Source organism: Equus asinus, chromosome 25 (assembly GCF_041296235.1).
Source record: "Equus asinus isolate D_3611 breed Donkey chromosome 25, EquAss-T2T_v2, whole genome shotgun sequence".
NCBI classification, from domain to species: Eukaryota; Metazoa; Chordata; class Mammalia; order Perissodactyla; family Equidae; genus Equus; species Equus asinus.
This window is the reverse complement of record NC_091814.1, coordinates 19,416,090-19,442,685: the sequence shown is the minus strand read 5'-3', so window position 1 is coordinate 19,442,685 and position 26,596 is coordinate 19,416,090. Positions and strand designations below refer to the sequence as shown.

The 26,596-nt window shown below is 44.1% G+C and overlaps 1 long non-coding RNA gene across 2 annotated transcripts; it reads right to left on the bottom strand.

Annotated features, from left to right (window-relative positions):
- Positions 1 to 6,697: 6,697 nt before the first annotated feature.
- LOC123280799 (uncharacterized) lies at positions 6,698 to 26,306 on the bottom strand. Of its 2 annotated transcripts, XR_011498240.1 has the most exons (4): positions 26,189 to 26,306; positions 12,728 to 12,870; positions 10,188 to 10,539; positions 6,795 to 7,052 (listed from the first exon to the last, which is right to left on the bottom strand). It is a non-coding gene; the product is annotated as an uncharacterized lncRNA (long non-coding RNA). The 2 variants fall into 2 exon arrangements; XR_006520047.2 differs by having other exon boundaries at positions 6,698 to 10,539.
- Between the last annotated feature and the right edge of the window lie 290 nt (positions 26,307 to 26,596).

Sequence of the window (26,596 nt, the reverse complement as noted above, 5' to 3'; positions counted from 1 at the left end):
TTCTCCCATCCCTCAACCTAGAATGTATATTCTATGAGGCCAGGGACTTTTGTTGTTCTGTTAACTCACGTAGCCCAGATCAGAACAATTCTGGGAACACAGGAGACACTCCCTAAATATTTCTTGGACAAATGTGTCAATCACCTTGTTCTATCATTGAAAAAGTGCTTTGAAAAATTATAAAGCATCAGATAAACGAAAGTGTTATTACTGTAATCCTCATCTTATAAAAGAAGAAACTGAGGCCTAGGAAGTAAAGTAACCTTTCTAAGGTTGATCAAGAAGTCAGTATCAGGGCTGGGTTTCACATCCATTTCTCTGGACTCTGCTCCTTCATGCCACCCCAATCTCTCTTCTCTGCTGTCTCCCTGTGTCCTGGCAGGGAATTCATTTTCTCCATCAGACTGGGAGTGCCCCAAGGGCAGGGACTATGGTGGCAGGGGCTTCAGGGCTGGGCTGAGTGTCTGGATCAGATGTGGCCTGATTTGTTTCTCTGTCCCAAAGTCACACATTGCTCCTTTCCTGTGCTTCTCTGGTAGGGGGAATTGGGGTTTGGACCCAAGGAGCTATTTCCTGAGATCCCTGAGGCCCAAAACAGAGGGGGACATAACTCAGAGGGGCTGAGACAGGAAGTCGCAAGGTGGCAGGCACTAAGGCAACTGGGCACAGTGCACAGAGCACTGGACGGGGAGTGAGGACACACTTGTTCTGCCCTGTGCTTGCGTGGTTCTCTGCCCAAGCCCCAGTGTTTCTTCTGGGTCCCACTTTCCCAACTCTAAACTTCTGGGACCAGACCAAGGGATTTCTAAGATCCTGATGTTCTGTGGCACAATGATCCAGAGTGCTCCCTCTTAAAGAAATCAAAGGATGGGAGAGGAAAGGCCTCGGCCACCGGCTAGTCCTGGACATCCAGACAGCGGCTCTACTTGCCTTTCCCTGGCTCCTTCTTTAGCCCAGTAGTTCTCAAAGAGTGGGAACAAGAGTGTCAGCATCCTTTGGGAACTCATTAGGATTGAGCAAATGCTCAGGTCTTCCTAGACCTGCTGAATCAGAAACTCTGCATGTGGGCCCAGCAACCTTTATTTTACCACGCCCTAATGGCATTTCTGATGTGAGCTCAGTTTAAGAACCATTGCTTCTAGGGAAGTCCCTTAAGTGTCCTCGCTTCCTACAGTTGTCCTGTCTCCAGCTCTTTCCCTTTGGTGGAATCATTCCTTCTGTGATCACAGCACCAATTTCCATCTAAGGGTGAGTGGCCACATGAGATGCTCTCCCTGGGACATCTCATCAGTGGTGACAACAATGCCTTTACCCAAAGAGGTGGCATTAATGGCAGGGTCTCAGGCAGGTAGGAGGGAGACAGACTGCAGGGAGGAGATTTCCTGATGTTCCTCAGATCCTTGGGTCTGCCCCACCTCCAGGCCCTGCTGGTCTCACCTACTTTTGCTTCCTTTGGGTCCTATGCAGATGGGAGGGTCTACCAGACACCTGTCCATTTACATTCTTGCCTCTCCTGCTCTGCCACCCCTCCACCCTAGGTGGCAGCGACATCTGGTGAGATTGTGGACACTCGGTCGAGGTGTCCTCCCCATCAGTGGTTTCCTCCCATTGCACCTCAGCTCCCAGCATCCTGTGAGTGCCCGGGAACAGCAACCATATCATCCAAAGCAAGGATTGAACCCAGAGCCGACAAGAAGCAGAGTACCCTGGACTTCCCGGGATTCATGACCTCTGAGTAGATGTTGGTCAACCTGATTTGATTCCTTCAGACCCACCTCAGGGTGTCCCAGGAGTCTGATCTTCATGTAGGGTGAGTCATGGATGTCAGCCTCACCAGTCTGCAGGTCAGCAGATTCTTCTGTGGGAAGGGCCTGGGGAGCAGCTGCTGAGCCGGGCCCCTCGGGCAGGAGAGCAGACCCACCTGCACACAGCAGAGACTCGGTGAGGCTGCGTGGAATTGAGGTGACCCCTCATCAGCCCTTGGGTGAGGGCAGCTATTGCTCCCCAGGCTGTAAGCTCAGGTCCCAGACCCCTGCCCCATCCCTGCCACACATCACCTTCCTTCCTGGGCATGTTTTCAGCTCCCACCCCCAGCAGGCTCTACCCCAGCCTTCCAGGGATGATTCACAGGAGAGGTCCATGAGCCTCTGTCTGCCCATTGTCCTGCCCAGTCCTGCCCCGCTCCCTGGGGTGTCCTCCAGGCCCCCCATCCCACTGCTCCTCTCAGCGTCTCTCCAGCACCTACCTCTCCCAGTCTCCGTCTTCTTCCTCATCCAGATCCACACTCCAGCGCCCAGGCCCACCATCAGAACCATGGGACGGATGCCTCTCCAAAGCAGTTTGTTCTGAAACGAATGTGGGGTCAAAGGCTGGTGTCAGGTCTGCCTCAGTCAGGCCTGGTGCAGGCAGGGGGAGGAGGTGGGACCACCCTGGCTCAGGACCTGTATCCCAAGTGGACATCCTTGATGCAGCCCTGACAGGTTTCCTCCCTTCTAGTCTCACTGCACACTTCCCACTGTCACTTTAACGTTTCTTCTGCTAGGCTTTCTGTCTCTTCTCTGCACAGGCAACTTGGAGGCCCCCACCAACCAGATGTCCCATTGGTCATCCCCTCAACCTGGCTCTCTTTTCTCCTCTCAGAATCCCAGAAAAGAAATATATCCCAAGAGAGGGAGGGAATGGAAGAATCTGGGGTCACCAGATCTCAGGACATGTTCTGCTCTCTGTTTGGGGTATCTTTCTCATACTCCCACAAGAAAACTCCTATTCATCCTTCAGGGCCCAATTCAGGTGTTTCTTTCTCTGTGATGCCTTTCCCAACTCCTGCAGCAGTTGCTCAGTTTCTTTCTTTCTTTTTTGTGCTTGAACCATATCCTTTGTATTTGCTTCGACTTCAGCACTTAATGTGTGGCTTTATATTTAGAAATTTATTCCTCCTCTTCTTTGAAGTATTTTCTAATAATTATTGACACAATCTATGCCACACACTGTATTGATAACTTTCCATAGATTTCCCTTTGAATTCGCACAACAGCCCTATGAAGTAGATACAATTATTGCACATCTTACAAAAAGGCTCCAAAAATCAAGTGACTTGTCCAGGGTCACACAGCTGGTGTGCTGCAATGCCCCACTGCACTGTAAGCTCCTTGAGGGCGGGGCTCATCTTACCGCTCACCGACCCCCCCCCTAGCACATGGTAGAACCTCAGTGCTAGTGTCAGGGTTGAATGCTGAGTGGCTGAGTGAGTGAGGAAGTGACACGGAGGAGACTGTTCACACGGGAGCCCCACGTGAGCAAGCAGAGCTCAGGGAGACGTGGGTGGGAGGGGACTGCCGAACTCATCCTCCTTTTATCCATCTGTTGTTCCTCCTGCGTAATCCTAGGGAAAGTAGGAGGTTTTGTATTGTATGAAACCAGGTCCCAGGCTCCTTTGCAAGGGCTTCCACCCCCTAACCTACCCTGGACCATCCCTTTATCTAGCAAGGTGACACCTTAGGCTGATGGGGGAAGTGGGTAACTGGCTGTAGTGACCACAGGTGCTCTCACTGCTCAGTGGATGGTTGAATTGTGGTTTACTTACTCAGAGGTGCTAATCATCTCAGAAATGGCACCACTGACATGCAGCAAAAAATAGGCATCTATCAGCCTGAATGTGCTAAACATGTCCAGCCCATCCAGGGAGGGGGCCCGAGTCTGGGTGACATGAGCTTTCCAGGTCTAAGGAATCCTCAGTCCTTAATCCTCAAGTCCTCCTCCTCCTCTGCTTGGATTCTGATGACTAATTCAGCCTTCCAGGCTCCTCAAGGCTGGGAAAGGGGGTGCCCACATGCCAGTCCTGGGTTTATGTCCTGGGTGATATAGCAGTCTCCACATATTGGTCCAATTTCTGGACTTGCAAGTTTAAAGACTATAACGAGGGTGTGGCCATTCACTGGGGTGGGGACCTGTTGGTTGCACCACATCAATTGCCTTAAAATATTCCCCTGTCCTGCCACATTCCCTGAGCCCACCCAGTCTCGTCCCTTCCCCATTCTCTGCTAGACCACTTTCGTCACTCTTCCCAGCAAATCGCACCCACCCGTCAATGGACAGATGTTCTCCAGGTGTAAGGTTGCATTCTTCTCATCCACAGGGTTGCTGACCATACAGGTGAGGTGGCCGTTCAACTGGCCCAGGGGCAGGCTCAGGCTTAGATTCCTGGAATTGGGGACTGGCCCCAGTGTCTCTCTCAGCTCCAGCTCCCTGGGGAGGCCCTTGCTCAGCCAGGTCACTGCCAGGTTGTCTGTGGCTCCTGGGGTCCCACACTCCAGGCTGATGTTGCACCAGCCTGATGTGAGAGGATGAATGAATCTGAATCTGGGGCTGGGGGCTGGGTTCTGGGGCAAGGGGGGACAAAAGAGAAACTGACCTTCAGGACTGGAGGCTCCCCAAGTACATCATCCGCTCTCACTAAGGTGGTGCAGCTGTGTGAGGTTCCTAACTGCAGCCCTGGGGAAGGACCCTTCTCCCTCTGGCCCAAGGGGTTCTGACTCCAGCCCAGGGGCAGATGGCTGAGTCCCTCCCGTGCCCAGTTAAGCCTAGATGATTAAATAGACATGATGTATATGATAACTACACAATGATATGTATCCATGATAATCATATGGATGATAATAATTTTATATATTCTTATATATAATAACTACAACATGGGAGTGTTGAGAATACAGTGGAAAAAACATGTTAAAGTTCAAGCTTTGTTCACAGAAACAAAAGGATACTGATTATCTTTAAATGGTGAAATAAAAATTTAATTTCAGTAAGCTGTAGGATAAAAATCCAAGGTGGTATAACTTCCAAACTACTAGAAAAGTTTAGGTCAAAGAAAACTCTACTAATCAAATAAAAGCAAGAAAAAATAAGAAAAGGAAGGGAAAAAAGGTAAATAAAAATCTTTAGGGGCCGGCCCCGTGGCTGAGTGGGTAAGTTCATGCACTCTGCTTTGGTGGCCCAGGGTTTTGCTGGTTCTGATCCTGGGCCCGGACCTAGCAGCGCTCATCAAGCCATGCTGAGGCAGTGTCCCACCTTGCAGAATGAGAGGGACCTACTGCTAGAATATTCAGCTATGTACTGGGGGGCTTTGGGGAGAAGAAGGAAAAATAAATAAAAAAAAAGGATTGGCAGCAGATGTTAGCTCAGGTGCCAATCTTTGAAAGAAAAAAAACAATCCCCCCAAAAAACATTAAACAAGATTTCAGGAGTTTAGGTCCATACCTGTAAAAAAACGAAATACCTTGGAAAGCATTATATCCCGCTGTTAAAAGCCAGGACTCAGATGAGGTAAAGCCAGCTGCACACTATTTCCATTACCTAACGACACGGAAAGATCAAAAAGAAAGAGATGGGAAACAGCAGATGAAGAAAATGTCAAGAAAATGACTGCAGGTGTGGCAAGAGTCATTACAGATCAAATAAAATTTAAGATAAAAAACATTAGCAGGCCAAATAGAGATATTTTAGATTAATATGTACCTAACAACATGGTTTGGAAATGCATAAATGTTATAAAGCAAAACAAAACAAAATCAAAGCCAAAACACTATTGGAAATTCAAGGAGAAATTTTCAAATCCACTATTACTCCAGTGGATTATTTTACTATGGTGGGTAGACCAGAGCAAAGGATGTGACACAGGTAAAACCAGCCAGTAACGGCCACGTGGCCAATCTGAGAGGCGGCCCATCCACACGCAGCCCCACTTCCCTCTCTGTCCTCGCTTCCTCTGCTGTGGAATCTAGAGAGCCAAAGTCTCGGTTTCGGTCTTTCTTACAGCTGCATTGGTGCTGACCAGGGAAGTAGGGGGATCTGCTGGGGGAGGAAAGGCCTTCACTCCTGAAAAGACAGAGCCCCAGACCGAGAAGGACCTTCCCCTTGTCCTTCTCTCCTTGCTGCCTTTATTGTGGAGTGACGTCTGGAGCAACGCCACCTCTGGACCACGAGGCAACAAGCATGAGGACAAAAGTCTATGTGCCGAGGATGGCAGAGCAGGAAGACAGAGCGAGCCTGGGTCCCCATGACAGCGCCTAGCAAATGGCCCAACACCAGCAAATGCTATCTCTTGACTTCGTTCCATGAGAAAAACAACTTTGCTTAAACCTTTGAAAATCAAGTTTTATGCTAATTGCAGTCAAATATATTCTTAACTTATATGCATAGGTAACAATAAAAAAGGAGATTCCATCAGCAAAATCAAAAGCTGATTTTTCAAAAACAGGCCAATTAAAAGAGGCCATATTGATATCTAACTAAAAAATTCAAGCTATAATAAATATCATAGGAATGAGTATTGGGGCAAAATTACAGATATTAAAAAATTATAAGGAAATACTATGTACAACTACATGTCAAATAATGTGAAAATGTAAATGAAATAATGCTTTTCCAGGAAAGTGTAAATGATCAAAATTCTGTTAAGAGGCAGCAGCAAACCTGAATACACCCACAGCCTTAGAAGAAAGTAGAAAGGTGGACAACAATTTGTCCTTACAAAGGGCATGAAGTGCATATGGTTTCAGGGGTGAGTGCTCCCCAATGGCCAAGGAAAATGGAATTGCTGTGTTACAGACACTGTTTCAGAGCTTAGAAAAAGGCAAAACGTTTCTCAGGTCGTTCTGAAAGGATAGTTGAACTTGAATGCTCACATCAGACAAGGAGAATACCACCACCAACACAAGACAAAACACACTTGCAAATCCATGGGTTAATGTCAGCGACAAACAGAGAACTTAAAATTCCTAAATTAAATATTGGCAAATACGGTCACACAATACATCATGATCAAGTTGGGTTTATTATAGGAATGCAAAGTTAGTGTAATCCAGAAATTTATTAATGTAATTTACTCCATTAGCAGATGAAAAGAAAACCACAGCTAGCACTCATTGAGCAGGTATGTATTTCCAGTCATGGCTCCAAAGGATTACATGGACTCATTTAATCCTCATGTTAACCTCTGAAGTTACCTGGATCAGCTGTCAGTAGATTCATCTCGGCAGGGGAGGCAAACTTTTCTGTAAAGGGTCAGATAGCAAATATTTTAGGTTTCACCAGCCATATGGGCTCTGTCACAACTACACAACTTTGACGTTATAGCACGAAAGGAGCCAAATACAACATGTTAATGAATGGATGTGGCTGTGTTCCAATAAAACTTTATGTATAAAAACAGACACTGGGCTGGATTTGACCAATGGGTATAGTTTACCAGGTCCTGATCTTGGGCAGTTATTAAAAATACAAATGTGTGGACCCTCCTCAAGACTGTTTGAACATGTGTCTGGGGAAAATGATATTTACTTATCTTTTTGAAAGATCTGACTTAATGAACAGATAATAATTTAAATATAAAACCAAATAGACTGTCTGCTACACAGAGTAAGGAAGCACAGACGGGTGTTTAGAAAGCTCATGCTCTTAGGCATTTAGAGTATTCACTCAATAATTGGTTTACATGAATCTTTATTCTGCTCTGTTGAAGAGGTGAAGGAATAGTAATCAGGCTTGAATAATCAAAAATCCTGGAAAAAGTAGGTGTGTTTCTGTAGGTATCCTTTAAATATTGCTTAACTCTATCTGGTTACAGGAATACAGTACTTCCTGAAGGCCTGCTGGGAGCTGTAGAAAACACTGGGCAGATGCCAAGGAGAGCAGGGCACAGACCCTGCTCTCAAGTGGAGAGTAGACCACACACAAACAATGGTAGTGCAAGGCAGACAGAAACACGATCTGCAGGAGAACTAGGAGAAAGAACTTTGGGACTTCAAAATGGAAATATTCATTTAATATGGATCAGAAAATCATTTTCTTAGGCCATGGCAGTTCTGAAAGCCATGAGGGAGAGAGAGGCTGTATTTGAGGCACAATATGTTTGGCTGGAAACAAGGCTGGAATGACGGCGTCAGTTGGTGGAGGGCCTAAAGCTGTGATGAGTACTTAGTCCTACAGGTGATGGGGAGAGAGCGAGTGTTGTTGGAAGACTGAACTTGGGCATTGATGGGATGTCAGGGAATGGAAAACAAGGCCAAAGGAAACCAGCTAGTAGCACTTCTTCTTTCAGCAAATTCTATTCTGCTCCAACCTTGTTTTTGATATTATGTTAATCATAGCACCCTAATCCTGGTTACAGGGGAGGGCACATTCTCAGGCCTTGCCAATAAAATCTACTATTCCTCTGGCCAGTGAGCCATCTAGGGGTGGTCTTGTGACCCAAGACCAGCCAACAAGGGTCCTTCCCTGGATTTTCCATGTGGAGTGAACCAGGAAAGTCCCTTTGCTGTCTGATCCAGCGGGACCCGTAGCTGCAGAAGGCCATGTTCCCTACCATGTGGAGAAGCCCAGGAGAATAGGAAAAAGAGAGAGAGAGAGACACTGAGAGCAAAGATGAGAGACGATACAGTCCCTGACAGAGAGGAGAGAGAGCCCATCAGCTTTCCAGTCCCTGAGCATGAGGGCCAGAGGAGCTCCTGTATGCATCTTCCTCCTACAGATCTGCTGCTAATCCTCCTCTGTTTTCTCTGAGGAAGACTGGCCCTGAGGTAACATCCACGCTCATCTTCCTCTACTTTATATGTGGGACGCCTACCACAGCATGGCTTGCCAAACGGTGCCATGTCCACACCCAGGATCCTAACCGGTGAACCCCAGCCTGCTGAAGCGGAACGTGCAAGCTTAACTGCTGTGTCATGGAGCGAAAACCTATGTGTCTTTATAATGAAAACCTCTTCATTGACCTAATTTGAGTAGGTTTCCATTTCTTGCTGCCAAAAGAGATAGGATGAGACTGTACCAATATGATGTCACTGAGAAAGCTATGCAAGGAATTTATCAGCCAAGGAGGACAGAGACAAGATCAGGAATCAAGAGCTGGAGGCCAAGGGGCAGTGGGTGTATTCTCCACCCATCACCAATGGAAAACCCCAGCTTGGACAGTGAAACCAGTCACCCCAGTCTCTTCTTACAAGCTTTCCCATCCCCCATGTTGGAGTCCCTCACCCCTCCCCTGCTCCCACTGGGTGAGGATTTGCCAGTTGTGTAGGGGAAGCTTGGGAGGTGGATGTCCCCTAGAGAGCCACCAGCATATGTCCAGGAGAAGAGAAAGGGCCAGGTGGGTGAGTGAAGGGTAGCTAATTTGGAGCATGGCCACTAGCAACAGTGCTGGGAAATGAGGCTAGAGAGGCAGCCAGGGACCAGATCCTGTGTGGGGTTGGACTTTTCCTGAGTGCCATTATCCTGTGGGGGTGGGGACAAGAAACATTATTTGGTTTTAAGCAGGGGAATAACAGGAAGAGTACTGCATTTTTAAAAAGATCCAAATATCAGCTGATTGGAGGGTGATTTGGAAGGAGGAAGAGACAACAGGCAGGGAGGCCCATTAGGAGGCTGCTGGGATCACCCAAGCAGAGGAGACGGAGGGTGGAGGCAGAGAGGAGCAATGGGCAAGAACTCTGGCAGGTTGGATGGCCCAGGATCTACTCCCCCTCCTCCCTTTTTTCTGCTTTCTCCACTGCACGTCTGCCCAGGTTCTCTGCTTCCTGGGGCAGGGTGTTGGGCTCCCCGTTGGCCTGAGAGCTCCAGGGCACAGCGGCTGGGTCTCCTCCTGCGTCTTTGACTTGGACAGAGCGGGACAGAGCTTTGTCCTGAGATCTCTGCAGCTGGACTTCAGGTCAATTGGTCTCAAAGTGTTTTACCTAATGACTCGTCCTATCATCAATCTCCTTCTTGGCGTTTTTATTTCATCTTTTTTGTGTCCTGTTTTGTTGCTTTGGTGTTGCCAACTTTTTGGGTCATTTAAACATTTTGAAATCAGGTTTTCAATCAACCAATTCAGGACATTTTTGATATAATTGCATATTTCTTATAATTAATTTTGCAGTATTTTTATGATTGAAGAAATTTTTTTTTATCCTTTTCAGTGGGTCCTTCTGCCTCTCTCGTTTCATTTATATTTTATACTTTTTTAAGAAATTATAAATATTTTTTCCTGGGGTGTAATCTTTAAAATTTAGTTTTATCTTTAGCGCATGAGAAGAAATGCAAAACTCCTGAAAAATGTTTTTTTTTCCTTTTTTTTTTACCCGATTCTAGTCTAACTTGCTTTAGACAAAGTGGTTGTCAGAATGCCTGTGTGGGGCATGGTCCCTACAAACCTTACTGTATAAACAGAGCCTGAAGGCTTCCTCCTGGGATTTTCCTGACTGGAACTTGATTTTCACTGTGTACAGTCCACTCATTTCCATACTGAGATTTCTGATGATCAAGAAAGCCAGCTCTGTTAGGGTGAATCTGTGTTTGCATTTTTCTTCAAGGCCATACATTCAGGAGTATAGGTATCAGGTTTCCAGGACACCAGGATCAAATCTCTCTCATCACCAGAATCCCGAATCCACTCAATCTCTCGAACATCAGGAGACGAGGAGGAGGTCAGTTGCAGCTGCACGGATCCCCCCACGGTCCTTTGCAACGTGCAGGACGAGCTGGGGTCTTTGACAGTCTGGGAACCTGGTGAGAGAACAGCTGAGATTGAGGAAACGAAGAAACAGGGCAAACACCACGCTGCATCTCCTCTCTGCTTTCACATCTCATTAACTTTATATTCATACAAAGAGAATTCTCTCTTTTTACGGACAGGGAACCAAAACTGAGAGGCAACTTGCCCAGGCCTTGGTCCTGCCTAGAACATGGCAGTTTGGATTCAAGCACGTGTCTGTCACCCTCCCACACTCACGCTCTTTCCTTTTCTTGCAGCTTGCACCTAACATGGTCTTTGGTTTCATTGCAGAAAAAGGAAACTGAAAATATTAACACTGCTAAACAATAATCCAGTTTCTCCATTAGTTTGTACACACCAGAAGAAAATCATTCCAGCTTTCTCTGTTGCCACCATTTTCCCCTTAACCCGCTGCAGTGTGGCTGCTGGCCCATCACGCCTCTGAAATTGCTCTTGATTGGGTCACTAACAACTCCCTGAAATTAACAAAGTCAACTGTCATTGTTTCGTCGTAGTTGTTCAGGACCATCTTGTGGCATTTGACGTATCATTGTTCTTCCTTCCTTGAAATTCTACTTATTTGATACAAATTTTTCTCCCTCTGCGCCCTCAGCCAGCCTTCACTCAGTAAATGCTTAATAAGCTCAGTGCTGTTGAGGTTGCTGGGGGCACAGTGATGAACAAGCAGACCTGGTCCCTGCTCTCATGGAGCCGTCCATTCTAGTGAGGGACACTGCTGAAAAAATCAGGGAAAACAAATGACTTCAGACAATTATAAGTGCTGTGAAGAAAATGAAAAGGATGTGGCATAGATTTCATTTCCATTGCCTGGCATCTGAACTTCCTTCACATATCTGTGGAATTTTCTACCTTATGAGGCAGAGCCCACCTCCCGCTATGAATGCCAGATACTTTCCCAGCCTCCTTTGCAGCTGAGACAGCACATGACCTGGGCTCTTCCAATCGGATGCACCTACCACAGACTTTCAAACACAAGCTGATGACATGAAGTGAGGTGGCCCACAGGATCTGTGCTATTGACAATGGCAGTCATGGCAGCAGCCACCTGCAGTTGCCTGAGGCAGTGGTGGCAGCAGTTCTGGGGCAGAGAAAGTGTCCAGAGTCAGTGGAATAGGAGTTTGAGCTGTGATGTCTTGGCCAGGATTAGTGGACCAGCTTCTACTGGACCAGCTCTGGTGGTATGACTCAGGGTGTGGCTCCTGGATGAGTGGTCTCAAAGCCTGGCCATCTGGATGCATCAAAGGTCTGTGGGCCACCTGCTAAGCTCTAATATATACATACCCAATTAGTCAGCTGCTTTCTCTTGCTTGTAAGCAAGAACCCTGACTGACACTTAGGATAATGTGATAGAAGAGTCTTAGCTGGGTGGAGATGTTGAGGTGTGGGTGGTTCATCAAGAAAGTCCCCTAATAGTGGATAAGAATTAAGGTGAGTCCTGAATGATGACAGGACAGAATGAATTATTCCTGGCAGAGGAAAGAGCATGTGCCAAGTTCCCAGTGTAGAAATGATCTTGGCCTGCATGTGGGACAGAAGGAGCACCGCGGCTGGGGCGGAAGGAGCGAAGCAGAGATCTGAAGACACGAGACTGGGAGCAGGGAAGGCTTTGCAGGGACGGTAGGGAGATTGGACATAGTCTGAGTGCAACAGGAAGCTGCCAGATGGTTCTTAGCAAAGTGATATCACGTGATTTACATTCTTAATGACCACTTTAGACTAGATATGGTCTGGAGAATGATTGATAGGAGGGAAAGGCTAGGAAAAAGGATTCCAGTGAGGGGGTTCTTGCAATAGGTTAAGTGAGAGAAGGATGGTGGCAGGGGATGGGGAGAAGTGGAGAGACTCAGGAAAGATTGGGAGGTAGAGCTGACATGGATTGCTGATGGACTGGATGTCAGAGAGAAGGAAAAGAAGAAACAAGGATGACTTCCTGGTTTTCAGCTTAAGTAAGTGGGTAGATAGTGTGACATTTATTGAACAGTAAATATTTTCTTTTTTCTTTATTTCTTCTTTTCTTTCTTCCTTGCTTCCTTCCTTCCCTCTTACCTTCATTTCTTTCCTTCTTTCTTTCCCTTTTTTCCTCTTTTTCTTTCTTTTTGATGAGAAAGATTGGCTCTGAAATAACATCTATTGCCAATCTTCCTTTTTTTGCTTGAGGAAGATTCACCCCGCACTAACCTCTGTGCCAGTCTTCTATTTTGTATGTGAGTCAGTGCCACAGCATGTCCGGCAATGAGTGGTGTAGGTCCACGCGTGGGAACTGCCCCGGCTGCCACAGCAGAGTGCACCAAACTTAACCACTAGATCATGGGGCCGGCCACCTGTAATTATTATTAAAGCATAAGGAGGAGCAGGTTCTGCGTGAGGGGAGGCATAAAGCAAGAATTTGGTTTTATATCCAATCTTTAATCTTGGCTTCCAAGAACAGATGTTAAATAGACCATGGGTCTGGGTCTGAAGCTCACGGGAAGGTCAGGGCTGGAGACGTGGCCCTCAGCCCAGCCATGCTACTAAAGCCATGGGATCAGCTAAAATCACCTGGGGGGGGATTATAGCTAGGGAAGAAAAGATGGTATAGCACCAACCACCATTAAGAGAGAGGGAGAAGGAGCAGCCAAAGGGAAATGCCAGTGAGCGCAGTGTGGCAAAAGCCAAAGAAGGAGTTTCAGGAAGAGAGGGGAGGCCACTGTGACAGCCCTGCTGAGAGTGAGGCCAGGCTGCCCTCTGTTCTTTTCTTATCCTCCTGAGTACATCCAAAATTCTTTGGTGCTTCTCCATTCCACCGGTGCTTACCCCAGTAATACATACATTTCCCTGCTATTATATTGAATATTCAAACTATACCCCTCTGCCCTCTATGTCCCACTGCTCAGCACCCCAAGTAGGATGAGAATGCAGAAGCCCACGTTCTCTGCCACCTCACAGTCTTATAACATTCTTACCCCTCTCCCTGCAGCAGCCTTCCAACCTAGAGGCTTCACCGAAACAGTCAAGTATTCTATTTCCAGACCTTATTAGATTTTCTCCAAAAATGTGACTTCCTTGTTCCAGGAATCTTTACTTTGCACTTAAATCATAAGTTCCCAGTCACATTACCATCTTCCATTGTGTTTAATTACAATTGTCATGTGGTTCTTTGCTATCATTGTTGACTCTATCTTTCCCGATTCTAGAGATGTCTGTTATGATGAATTTGTTATTTGATGGAGAATTGTTTGAAGGATTTTCCTCAAATTTTCTCTGTGCTGATATATTCTCTGAATCCTTACCTTAGTGCCAATATTTTGTCTTACCCTGACAGTAAGTGACATCTAGCTGATTTGCAAGGATTTGTCAATTGCTGTTCTTTCCTTTAAGCAGTACATAGATGTCCTTTCACTGTCATCAAACTTGTTATTGCAGACAAGAAGTTTGATTATTTTTCATTTCAAAGTATTTTTTCTGTGGAAGCTTTCTAAGTTTTTGGTCTTTTTCGTGGTATTGTAAGAATTATATCAGCTACTCTTAGGTGGGTGTCTTTTTTTTTTTTCACTGAAGTGAAATCCTCATACATACAATTAACATTATAAAGTGCATATTTTTTAGTGGTATTTCGTGTATTCACAATATTGTGCCAGTGCCACCTCTCTCCAGTTTCAAAACATTTTGATCATCCCAGAAGAACACTCCATACCCATCAAATAGTTACCGTCTTGTCCTCCTCCTCATCCTCTGGTAACCTCTACTCAATCAAGCCTATGTAACAAAGTCTCCATAAAAACCCCGGAGGGTGGTGTTAGGAGAGCGCCTGGGTTGGTGAGCACAAGGAGGTGCTGGAGGGTGGCCCACCTGGAGAGGGCATGGAAGCTCCACACCCCTTCCACATACCTTGCCCTGTGCATCTCTTCCAACTGGCTTTTCATGAGTTATATCTTTTTATAATAAACCAAGAATCTAGCAAGTAAACTGTTTTCCCATTGTTCTGTGAGCTGCTCTAGCAAATTACTCAAACCTGACCAGAAGGTCATGGGAACCTCCGATGTTTAGCCCATCAGTCGGAAGCCAGTCGGTAACAACCTGGACTCGTGACTGGTGTCTGAAGTCGGGGGATGATAGTCTTGTGGGACTGAGCCCTAAACCTGTGGGATCTGACACAAACTGCGGGAAAACAGTGTTAGAACTGAGTAAAATTGTAGGACACCCAGCTGGTGTCTGAGAAATCACAAAATTGCTCTGTGAGGGGAGAGGAGCACACACATCTAGTTTCTTAAGTAGCGTGGTAGTCGCATGAGAGTAAAGGAGAAACAGAGGATCATGTTTTTCCATAGCAGGTAATTTATCTGTTTAGATTATCTTTCTCTTCTGGAGTCACTATCAGTAAATTATATTTGCCTAGAAAATTATCCATTTCATCTCAGTTTTCCATAAATTTGCATAAAGTTAAGCAAAATAGTTTTTTGCTTAACTTCCTTTGTGTATGTGATTTTTTCCTGCTGTTTCATTTCTTATTTTGGGCCTTTAGGCTTTCCTGGGAGGGTTTGGAAAGATTGGAACCACTCAATCATGCTTGTGTGCTCATGGCAATAAATCAGGGGTTTCATCTGTTTCAGACAAAACATTTCAAAGTAGGAGACAGTTTGTTTCCCCAAAGCAATGTTTGGTTTTTCAAACAGGGACCTGATGAATAAATGAAAAGCAATAGTCTATATTGGAGTATAAGAGGAAGCCATTTGGTTTACAACTAATTTGGCCTGAACTTCTGTTTCCAAAAGAGCTTGACATGGCCTGTTGAGCATTCATTGTACATCTGCTTTAAACATTTACTATGTCCCACAGGCAAGAATGATGCCCTTAAAGATAGGGATGTACCTTCCTAACATATGGCATTTCTTTAAGGATAAGTGTCACTTCCTGGGAACTAGGGATTCATTTCTGACCTGCTGCGTTCACCTTGTGACCACCAACTTGTTGTCCCAGCTAAACATCTTGTGACAGTAGTAAGAGAGATATTCCTGCCATATGTGATGTATGCTCTTTGTTCCAAGATGGTCCACAACTGCTCTGTACAGCCCCTTTCTTTGGTGCTCTTCCTTCCTTGGAGAAAGAAGTCTCAGCTATAGTCCTCAAAACTGGCTCATAATAAAGTCACCCCAATTTTGATTTATAGATTATGGATTCTTGCATCGTCATTTCTTAGTCACAGCAGGATATCAGAGAAATGCACTGGAGACCACCTGGAACCTCCACTGAACTGGCATTCAGTACCAATAGGGGCCCACTGAGCCCCCTGGATCACTGCATTCTTCAGGTGACCCTGGTGAGATCTTCTGAACTCTGACCTTCTTATTTTAAGTCAATGGTCCAGATTATATAAGCCTTAAGACTAGGTGCCTTGGGGGTACCGGTACACACCCTAGGAAAGAGGAACCTAGGGGAAATTGCTAGGAAGGAGAAACCCAATGGGAATTTCCCAGGTCAGGGGAGGCTAGGGGGTACTGTGGAGTGAATGGGGCAGACTGACCTTTTTAATTTGGCTTTAAGTTGGAAAGAATTGTGTTTATAAAATCTGAACAAACTGCTTGATAGAGAAATGAGATTGTGACCATGTTCAGTTCCAAAGAACAGGACACCAGCTCCTTCCAGCTGAAAGGCATTTTCAGGTGACTGAGAACCTCACGGAAGTGTCAGAGGATCAATCCTTATGATGCATAGGGCTCCTATAGGGAACTCCACTATCGTTCATGTTAATTAATTAAAGGCTCGTCCAGGCATATTAGGAGTGGTCTTCCAGTGCTCCAAGCCCCCACTGCAGTTTTAGATGACTGGTGGGAGATACTGAGGCACATAAGAGAGTGTTTATGACCTTTCGTTAGGAAGTAGCACTCACATTTCTGACCCACTATGCTGTCCTTAGTTTAGTTATAGTAAAATTAAACTGAAAGAAAAATGAGTTTGAATTTCTAAATTTGAGTTTCTAAAAGCCAACCAATTCCCGAATGGGCGGCCTTCTCTCAGAACTGCAGCTGGCTTCATGCTGAAACTTGCAGGTTCGTAATGAAATCTGGATTGCAAAACGGCTGGCAAGATAACCTGGGATAATTTAAAATTACAGTGGCTACTGTGGGACTCCTTTTTAAGAGCCACGCAATAGAGGAATTTTTAAACAGTCGAGCTTGCCGCCATCCAGCACAATTGCTCAAGATTAAACTTTCAGAAGCTGTAAATATTTATGAAGAAGAGCAGAATCTTACCAAACTTGTTTTGTATCCTGAGGGCTTGGCTTAATAATCGTCTGTTTGGGGTCCCAAAATACACTCAGACAAAAATGCAGTTGCACCCCATTTTTTGGTCAGAGATGGTCCGACAGAAATGTGGGTTGCATTCCATTGGATGCTGAGGGTCCCCCCAAACAGCTGCCAGCCTCCGGGGAATTACAGTGGCCATCAGAAGGAATGTTCTGATTAGATAAGATCACTTAAGAAGTGCACTTAAAAGCAAAGACTTTAAAATTCCAAAACAACCTTATTGAAAGTTTTGTTGCAAAAGGCTAATAAAAATTAAGTTATAAAAGGTACCAAAAGGAAAATATATTAGGCCATGGTTTTACAGACACCCCTGTAATCTACTCCCTGAGTTAATGAGACTCTGAGAGACTTTCTGGGAAACTGCTACGTTAAAGATCACTGGAATGGTTCAATACTACCAGGTAGTTACTGGTTGTCCTGGCTGAAACCTGACAAGACACTTGAAAAGATTTAGCAACTTACAATCAGAAATTCAGCCAGACTGGAAGCTGATATTCAAAGCCTGATAGGGATTTTCTTTCTAGGCCTTCTCCCCTAAGTTAAAATAAAACTAAACATCCACAGGGAAGAAAGCAAATTAGGGCTGATGTAGTTGGACAGCTACATCCACCTATAGTGTCATTTAGGTTACAACTCAATTTCTGAGGAATTAAGAGCAACTGTCCTTTAAAAAACAGTCCTTGCAAGACTAGAAATGCAGCTCTAGAGGCAGTTCAGATTCCACTCATTTCCATTATCTCAAAAGGCTTATCATCCCTCCAGCAACTGTTATCTAGTCCATCACCAATTCGTAAGAGTGAAGAAAAAGTAGTAAAAAAGGCAAGAAAAACAGCCATAAGAGCACTTCCTCCCAAAATCTAGAACCTTGAGTGTCTTCTCCACAAATATTAGTGGAAAAAGCTTAAAACTAAATTTGGATTCAATTATTCTTTCATAACTAGTGAGCCTTACATTACTGCACCTGATTCATGGCAGTAATCTTAAAAGAGTAGCTGTGGAGTGTTGTGTGTGTGTATCCATATGTGTGTTATGTATGTGTGATGTTTTACCTCTGGATGGTATAATTTCCAAAAAGCTCTATTTAATTGGCTTAAAGTAAGTGCTTTTATAAATGTAATGGAAACTAACCCAAGTGTCTTCCAAGCTAACATGACGTAAAATCACCTTTGGTAAATGCAAGCTTAAGTTTGCTGGTTTGATTAAAATAAGCACATTTTCAGAGTTCTCAACATGGAAACAAGTAAACCAAATAGACGTGGAAAAGATAAAAATGTTGAGTGAATTTTTAACAATAATTCTGAATTATGGTGTATGTACTTAATTTCAAAACTTTTTGGAAACTTGAAAGCTTAGTGTTTTGCTAATTGAGTTAAATGATAAAATTTATTGAGTATCTAGATCATTCCAAAATGAGATAAAATATTAGACATTAATTATTAAATATAGTTTATCTACTTTTGTCTTTGTAGAGAGAAATCAAAAGATGCTTGGGTCTATTAGTAAGCATATTTTTATTTTATTTAAAAATTATACTATGAAGTAGCATGTTTCTAGAAATTACGAAAAATATAAGTTTCCCAAGCCACAGAATGCTCATTTAAAAGACACTTTATAATTGCTTACTTCTTAGTTTTCACTAAAAAGTATGGTCTGTAATGCTTAAAAATTCTAATTAATATATGTGTTTAAGGCTACTAAAATTTAATAAGGAAAACATCTTTGTGTTCAAACAAAGTAAGATGTATGTTTTCAGTAAATAAGGTATAAAGCATGGAAATATTTTCATTTGTTTTGTTAAGAAAGATAAAGTTGTCCTAAAGGACTAGGAAGGAAAGAAGGCATGAGATAAAATTCTGAATGTAAAAAGAAAGTTATAGAGGACTTGTGGATGAGGAACCCCGAGGAAAGAATTTTGTACCTTGTCAAGTTGGCCAGGATTAATATGAATTTAATGGAGTGAGTAAGGTTTAACATCAAAAGTAAACTAGTACAAAAGTTAGAATTTGGTTTTCTCTTTCTTAAAAGGATACTTTTGCTGAACTTTTAGTCTGCTCTTGGTTAAGAGATTATAAAAGGTTTTCTTTACTTTCAAGTGAGTCTCACTTTGGCTAAATGGATAACTAAAGCACTGTTTCACAGCAACACAATTCAGGAAACAATTGACGTTGTTTGATCAAGTGTTTTAACATTTTGATATTTTGCACAAGCTCCCCTAAATTCATATCCTAATGAAGTCTTTCTTTTGACTTAAAAATTTCTCTGCTAATTTTCAGTGACCCTGGGCCCTCTCAGAGAAATGTGTTCTCTCTTCCTAGAAAGAGGAAGATACTAAACAAATTAGGCTTGTTTGCTATGCTAAGTTGCACAGGAAGCATTGTCAACTAAATGCTGATAAGCCTTCTTAGGTCATATTGTGTAGGTAAATATTATTCATTTTCTTAATCCTGCCACCTTGCTTCTAGCACCACAGGAGGAAAATGACCATGACAGCATTTGATTATCTAATTTGGTTTACAGATAGGTCTTAAATAAATGCTAAGCAAGGACATTAACCAGCTGGATATGCTGTCCAGCCTCAAGAATGCCTGCTACTTCTTATTAACTCTACTAAGCCAGTAAAAAATTTCCTTCTACAGGCTCAAGAAATTGCCACAGAAGAAGAGAAACAAAGGTGGCAATAAAAATAGGGAATTTTTGACACCACCACACAGATGTGTTTTGGGTTCAATAAAAAACCCCCCAAAACCATAGTGCCTCCTGGAGCACAATTGCCACTGCTCCAGCATACAAGCAATTTTCCACTAGGTGACTGAAAAGATGATTTCATGGGGAAAACAATTCTTGGAAACTTTCTCCCACAGTGGCTCATAAAGCCTATACTCGTTGTGTTATATGCCCAAAATATTATCTAGGGAAACTATTTCATGGGTCACAAGGCCACCTTCCCTTCCTCAGGGATCCTTTGAGGTATGGCAATTGGGCTTTGTTCAAATGCCATGATCTCAATGATAAATATATCTTGTAATCATCTGGATGTTCTCACACTGGGTTGAGGCCTTTGCTTGCAGAAGAGTGATGGCTGTAGGTAAGTTATTATTGGAAAGGATAATTCCTATTAGAGGAAATCCTTCTGAGTTACACAGTGACCAAGGAGCTTATTTCACTGGACAAGAAATTAAATCTAGTGTGACATTTGGCCAATAATACAACCCTAGAACTAATGGCACAATCAAAATTCAATTGGCAAAGCTTTGGGATCATTCAATCTCTCATGGCCAAAAGATCTTCCCCTAAGTGCTCCTCAACCTTAGATCTACACACTTCAGTAAACTTCAGTTGTCCCCTTTGGAGATAATAACTGGACAACATATGCAATTAGATCAAGGAATGTATGAACCAATTCTGCATAAAGGAGATATCCTACATTACTGGTAAGGTCTCATTAATACATTTAATGGAAGTGAGAGGTTTGCAGCTGATTCTTTTTCCAGTGATCTCCTGGGAGACGAAAGCCTGAAGGACCACGGACTTCAACCTGGACATTTTGTTCATTGGAAAAGACACCAGAGAAAAGACTCTTAGCAACCCTGTTGGAAAGGAACACTCCAGGTACTTGTAACCAATTCATGTGCTGAGGAATCAAAAGGCATAGACTCATGGATTCATATTTTTCATTAAAAAAAAAAAACTCTTCTTCACCTGAGTGGGTTTCAGTTCCTATTTCTGATACCCAGCTTTAACTGACCAATGCAAATATCTCCAAACCAGGATGAGAAGAAGATGGCATCTGTTGTAGACAGCTGTCCCAAGACTCCAGACCAGGCCTGTATTGCCAACCTTATATCTCCTCATTTAAACCTTTGTAATGCTTAAACCATACACCTATTTCATGATTGTTCTATTTCAGGTTTCAGAATACTATCATACTTAAAGAAAGTGATTGATTTGGAACAGACTGGTCTTGAAGGTCAGGCATTTATTGGGTGGCTCCTAATGGAACCCAATGGTCATATGAAACAAACCTCTGGCCTTGGCTACTGTCTATATGGCTAAAACACTGCACCCTGAGCTTCCCTTGGATACAGGGAAGGAGTCACCCTGAGCTAACATGTGTTGCCAATGTTCTCTTTAAGGCCAGATGGGGTCATTCAGTGTCCCACTGATATGGCCACCTAGTAGCTATATTTATTCTTTCCTTGGGGAAAGAAGATGTCATATCACATATAGAAGGCCTGACTGAATTAACTCAACAAGATCTTAATGATAGTCAAGTAGAAATAGCCTTACTAAACACTAAAATGTCTTTAATGAGAAAAGCCATCCTTCAAAATAGAATGGCCTTAGATGTCCTAACTGCATCCCAAGGTGATACATGTACAATCACTCACACTGAATGCTGTGATCTTATACCTGATGAAGCTTCCAATATGTCATCTCTGCTAAAGCACAGGAAAAAAAAATAGGTGAATGCCTGAAGTAATTCTACACCCAGTCTTGATTTGTTTGGTTGGCCCCCTTCAGGTATTGGTTCCCTTTTTTGACCCAGATTACAATTCCTATTTCTATTACTCCTTGGAATTCTTGTATTAGTCATAGTATTCAAATTAGTTACTGTTTTCTTTACTCAGTGTTGTAGAGTGGCATGGTGGCTAGAGTAATGATTGCTCAGTGACTTGAGATGGTCAAGCGATCTTACAACCCTGGACAAACTTCCTTTTTTAATAAAGACTATGCCAAGGAACTCATTTTAAAACTAATCTTTTCAGATATTGAATTATCAACATTGTTCTTGTACCCATTCTATAATCGTAAACAATGTGAGCATGAGGAGTCACGTGAAGTATATGCATGATGTTTGTGTGACAATCTAAATTAATTGAAAAATTATGCAACCCATGAAATGCTTCCTCTGTTAAATAATATGTCTATGCTTGTCCAACTATTTCCTCCCAACATGGATAACTGGGCAAATTAATATGATCCAAGCCCAACACTGAAGGACATGATGCACCCGGGGCAGGCAGCAAGCACCCTGGCAGTGAGGGACCATATTTTGATCATCAATGCTTTCTATTGAAAGATTATAGATAAAAAGGGGAGAAATGATGAATAAATGAAAAGCAGTAGTATTTGAGGAAGCCATTTACTCTAAAACTAATTCAGCCTGACCTTGTTTTTCCAAAGGGCCTGATGTGGCCTGTTGAACATGCATTGTACACCTGCTTTAAGCATTTACCATGTTGCAAAGACAGGCTCAATGCCCTTAAATATAGGTATGTAATTTCCCCCCATATCAGCATTTCTTTAAAAATAAGCATCTTTTCCTAGGAACTAAGGATTCATTTCTGTTCTGCTGTGTTAGTCTTTTGACCACTGGCCTGCTGACCACCAACCTGCTGTGCCAGCTAAGCATCTCGTGACAGTAGGAAAAGGGCTATTCCTGTCATATGTGATGTATGCTCTTTGTCCCAAGATGGTATATATCCACTCTATACACTTCTTTGCTGCCCTTCCTTCCTTGAAGAAGGTAGGCCCTGGATTATAGTCCTCAAATGTGGCTCATAATAAACTCATCCCAATTTTGATTTAAGGTTGATTAGGGATTATTTGCATCAATAGACCTAAATCACTAAATAGAAGGCAAGGAGCCAGGGTTCAGGAAAAGATAGAAATGAGATAATTTCCAAAGACCAACGATTTAATGAAGAGAGCTGCCAGAGCTCACACAGCAGTGAAGCTAGATCTGTGCATCTGAGTGGTCTCCAACTGCCTGACTCCTGCTTTATCTCTCTGTCTCTCTGTCTTTCCCTCTTATGTTTAAAGAAATTTATTAAGCTATTTCTCACAGGCTACAGAAAAGATTCTTTACTATGAACAGGGAGATGGAGTTCCAATTTATAAGAACACTGAGAGAAATCACTAGAGAGAAGTTTGTGCCACAGTCTTTATGAGATCCAGGTTCCTGATTTCCAGTTCTCTTCCTAGTTCACTGCTTTGACAGATAAAACATACAGGAAGGACCAATTCCAATAATGACTGATAGAGTGGGCAAGGGCAGTGCGATGACTGCCAATCCATCTCACATATACCAACACATCCCGTGCCCTCCTTGAGGACAATGTAAATATACTTCCATAAAATTTTTCCCTGGTAAAATTTTAAGGAACTAAAATTAAGCATGATGACATGATGCTATATCCTTTGAATGTTTTAAAAATAATTCTTATAAATAACGGACAAAAGTTCACTAGCTCAGTCAACTTCAATTCTTAAGAAAAATGAGTTAACCATGAACCCAGTGCTGCCTGAATCAGCTTTAATCTAAGATGCATTTACAGGAAAGAGATTTTGTTTTGTCAATATTTAAGAATAGAAAGGACTTTGTGGCTAGAGTCAGGGGCCCCTCCTACTTCCCTGCCCTCCCCTGTCCTATGAGACCCCATGCAGCCTGGTAATGGCTGCTCTCAATCTGCTTAGAATTCAGTAAGGCTGATGCCAGCTTGGGTGAGGCAGGAACAGCTGAATTTTCTGCTCTGAGGGACTTACTGCCCTCAGTGGTTGTGTGGCAACCAATAGCACACAAAGAGAGGGCAGCTGGGGACAGAGGCAGCTTCCTGTGCACCCTGGTCCTGCCATGTGTGCAGCTCTCTGAGAATGGTGACAAATGCTACAATGGCAGAGCAGTGGAAGCACTCCCAGAGGAGCCAGCATAGACGTAACTACAGCTCCAGAAAGAAAAACCCAGGAGGACTCCTTAAAGTGCTCACTGACCCCACAGACTCCATGACCCTAACCCAGAAATGATAGCATTTATTGAGCAGAAAAAGGAAAGAGAATTCAGATGGGGGAAGGCACTAAGGGAGCAGCTGTTTCCCTATTGAGAAACATAAAAGGAATAATTTTCCTAGAGGCTGGGGTGGCGGGAACAGAAAGTGTGAGAGGAATTTCTGTCAAATAGCATAGGTTCCTCTATCCTCTTAGTTAAGAATTCAGAGGTCTGGGTGTGGAAGTGGGGGCGGGGAGGGTTAGGAGAGGAAGGCAACACAGCATGAGTCCCCAGCTCTCTGCAGTCTGAGGCAGAACGTGGTCCTGGAGCTCTTAGATACCTGGGCTAAGACCTGGTAGTGCTGAGCTCTCAGGCAAGTTCATTGGCCTCTCTGAGCCTTGGTTTCCTCAAATGTAACACGAGGGTGGTGTCATCTACTCAGTGGGGCTACAATGGGGAAAGCCAGATTCCTACCATGTGTCACAGTGCCTGGTCATTAGCAACAGGTCTTCCGTTGTCCTGTCCTCCCTGCCTCAGTATCCCTCCCAGCCCCACAGGAAATGCATGGTGATGTGAGGCTGCGATGAGAGAGTGTATGGAACACTCCAGGTGCAGATCTTGCCTATGGTAGATGCTCAGCACGTGTTTATTCCTGTCCCTTCTGACCAAATCCCTTCCATCTTCTCAGTCACCCGCCCAACCCAGCTTACCTGGGGCTGTTGTTGTCACCACCTTAATGTTGTAACTTGCCCTTATGTCATTTACCCTCTGATTGGGTTCCAATTTTTTCACTATTATAAATAGACCAAAATGAATGTCTTTGTGCATAAGCTTCTTCTGCATGAAGGTTTTTCCCTTGGGGTAAGTCCCAGAAGTGGAGTTACCAAGGAAAAGGTAGAAATATTTTATTTATTTATTTATTCTTTGTGAGGAAGATTGGTCTTGAGTTAACCTCTGTTCCAATCTTCCTCTGTTTATGTGGGATGCCACCACAGTGTGGCTTGACGAGTGGTGTTAGGTCTGCACCCAGGATACACTGGGCCGCCAGGCCACCAGTGGAGCGTGTGAACTGAACCACTACACCACCGGGCTGGCTCCCAGGTATAAATATTATAAATGTTTAAATGTTTCTGACACATCAAATATACTACCAAGAAGCTTTTCCTCACTTAAAAAGCTGGCTACCATATATGAGAGTGCCTGTCGTAGTGTCCCATTGCCAAACGGAGCATTCACATTAAGAAAAAAAACCCATGCTGATGTGACAGGCAAAATACAATACCTAGTTTTCTTCATCTGCATTTGTTTGATTACCTGTGACCATGACTGTCTTTCATGCTTATTTATCTTGCCTATTTTTTCCTTATGTTTCGTCTCTCATATCCTCTGCTCATCATCAACAATCGTGGTAATATTTCTCCTATTGATTGGTAAGGGGGAATGGACTTTTTCAAAGGTTCCTACAATGTTCACCACAGTGCAGGAGGTGGAGGGCGGTGGGGAGCGTAGGGATGTGTGCAACCTCTGTGTTACCACAACTACCTCATGTCCCAGAGGGAAACCTTTCCTGTTTTTACACTGTTGGATCACGATAACACTGTCAATTATGAAACAAGGAAACGTCACCTTTTATTACAGTGTCTATTGGCAAGTTTTTTATCCAGCAAGAAATGTATGATGCTATATACATGAAGAATCTGTGTCCCTGTTCAGACACCGGTCGGAAAGTGCACAATTTCACTTACTCTCCCAAGAACATCTTGAGTGAGGCATTATTCTATCCATTTTCCAGGTGAGGAATTGAAGCCCAGAAAGATAAAGTCACTCCGGCAGGGTATTTACAATGTGTCCAAAATTTTATGGTCAATATGTGGCAGAACGAGAATTTTGACCCAGCGGGTCTGACTGCTAAATTCAGCCCCTCGTTCCACCACAAGGAAGTTCTGGGGACAAGGGCAGGGGACCAGGCCACCCAGTCTGAGCCTGGTTCCCATGAGGCAGCTCCTACAGCATAACCCCCACCCCCACGGAGAGCTCAGAAACAACCGGTAACCACACAGAAAGGTCACCAGCAGAGCAAAAGGGGAAGACCCCACTTCGCCCCCACACCGGAGGCCCCCAGGTCCCCACCTCTGCAGATGGTGCCACAGCTCAGCTGTCCCTAATGATGGGCAGTGGGAGCTGTTCTGACCCCTCACTCCCCACACAAGCCCTCCTCAGCCTGGGAGGAGAAGGAAGCAGGCTGGCCCTGGGGAGCAGACAGAGACAAGGACCTGAGACTGTGGATTTGTTCCCACCAAACAGGGAGGTGGAAAATGAGACGCTGGTCTGAGGATCTCAGCGGCAGCAGCCCAACAGAGCAGGACAAATAACTGCTCTTTGAGGTAGAGGTTTGATGGAGGTTTTCCTGTCCTGAGGAAGTTTCAGGCATCCCAGAAAAGCCCTAGCCCCTTTCCCTCCCCCTTAACCCTCAAAGAGCTGGAGGAGTCAGAGTTTTAATACCATGCAAGCCCAAGCTCCCCCTCCCATGTGGCTCCTCAGCCTCCTCCACAACCGCCTAGGAGCCACCCCACCTGCTCTGCTGCTCACCGAGATGGAGGCTCATTTGGAGCATGAGGGTCTGGCTGGAGAACCAGCTGTGGCACAAGGAGTCCATGACTGCTTGTTGACAAGGTTAGACCAGTGGCTCCTCCTCTCCCCGCCTCCGGTCCCCCTCCCATCCTCACTCTCCTTTTGAATCCTCTCAGCTCACACTCTTCTTGCCTGATGAGCCAAGGGACATAAAAATGTGTAAAAGGAAGGATTTTTTTTTTCTGAGAACAATCCATGTTGATTATATAAAATTTAGAAAACATAGAAAATTGAAGAGAAGAATAAAAATCACTTGTTATCACACCTCACAAAGTTAACCACCATACACATTCTTTTCCCCCAGCTTTACGGAGATATGACTGCAATTGAACATATGTATGTTAAGATGTACAACACGGTGATTTG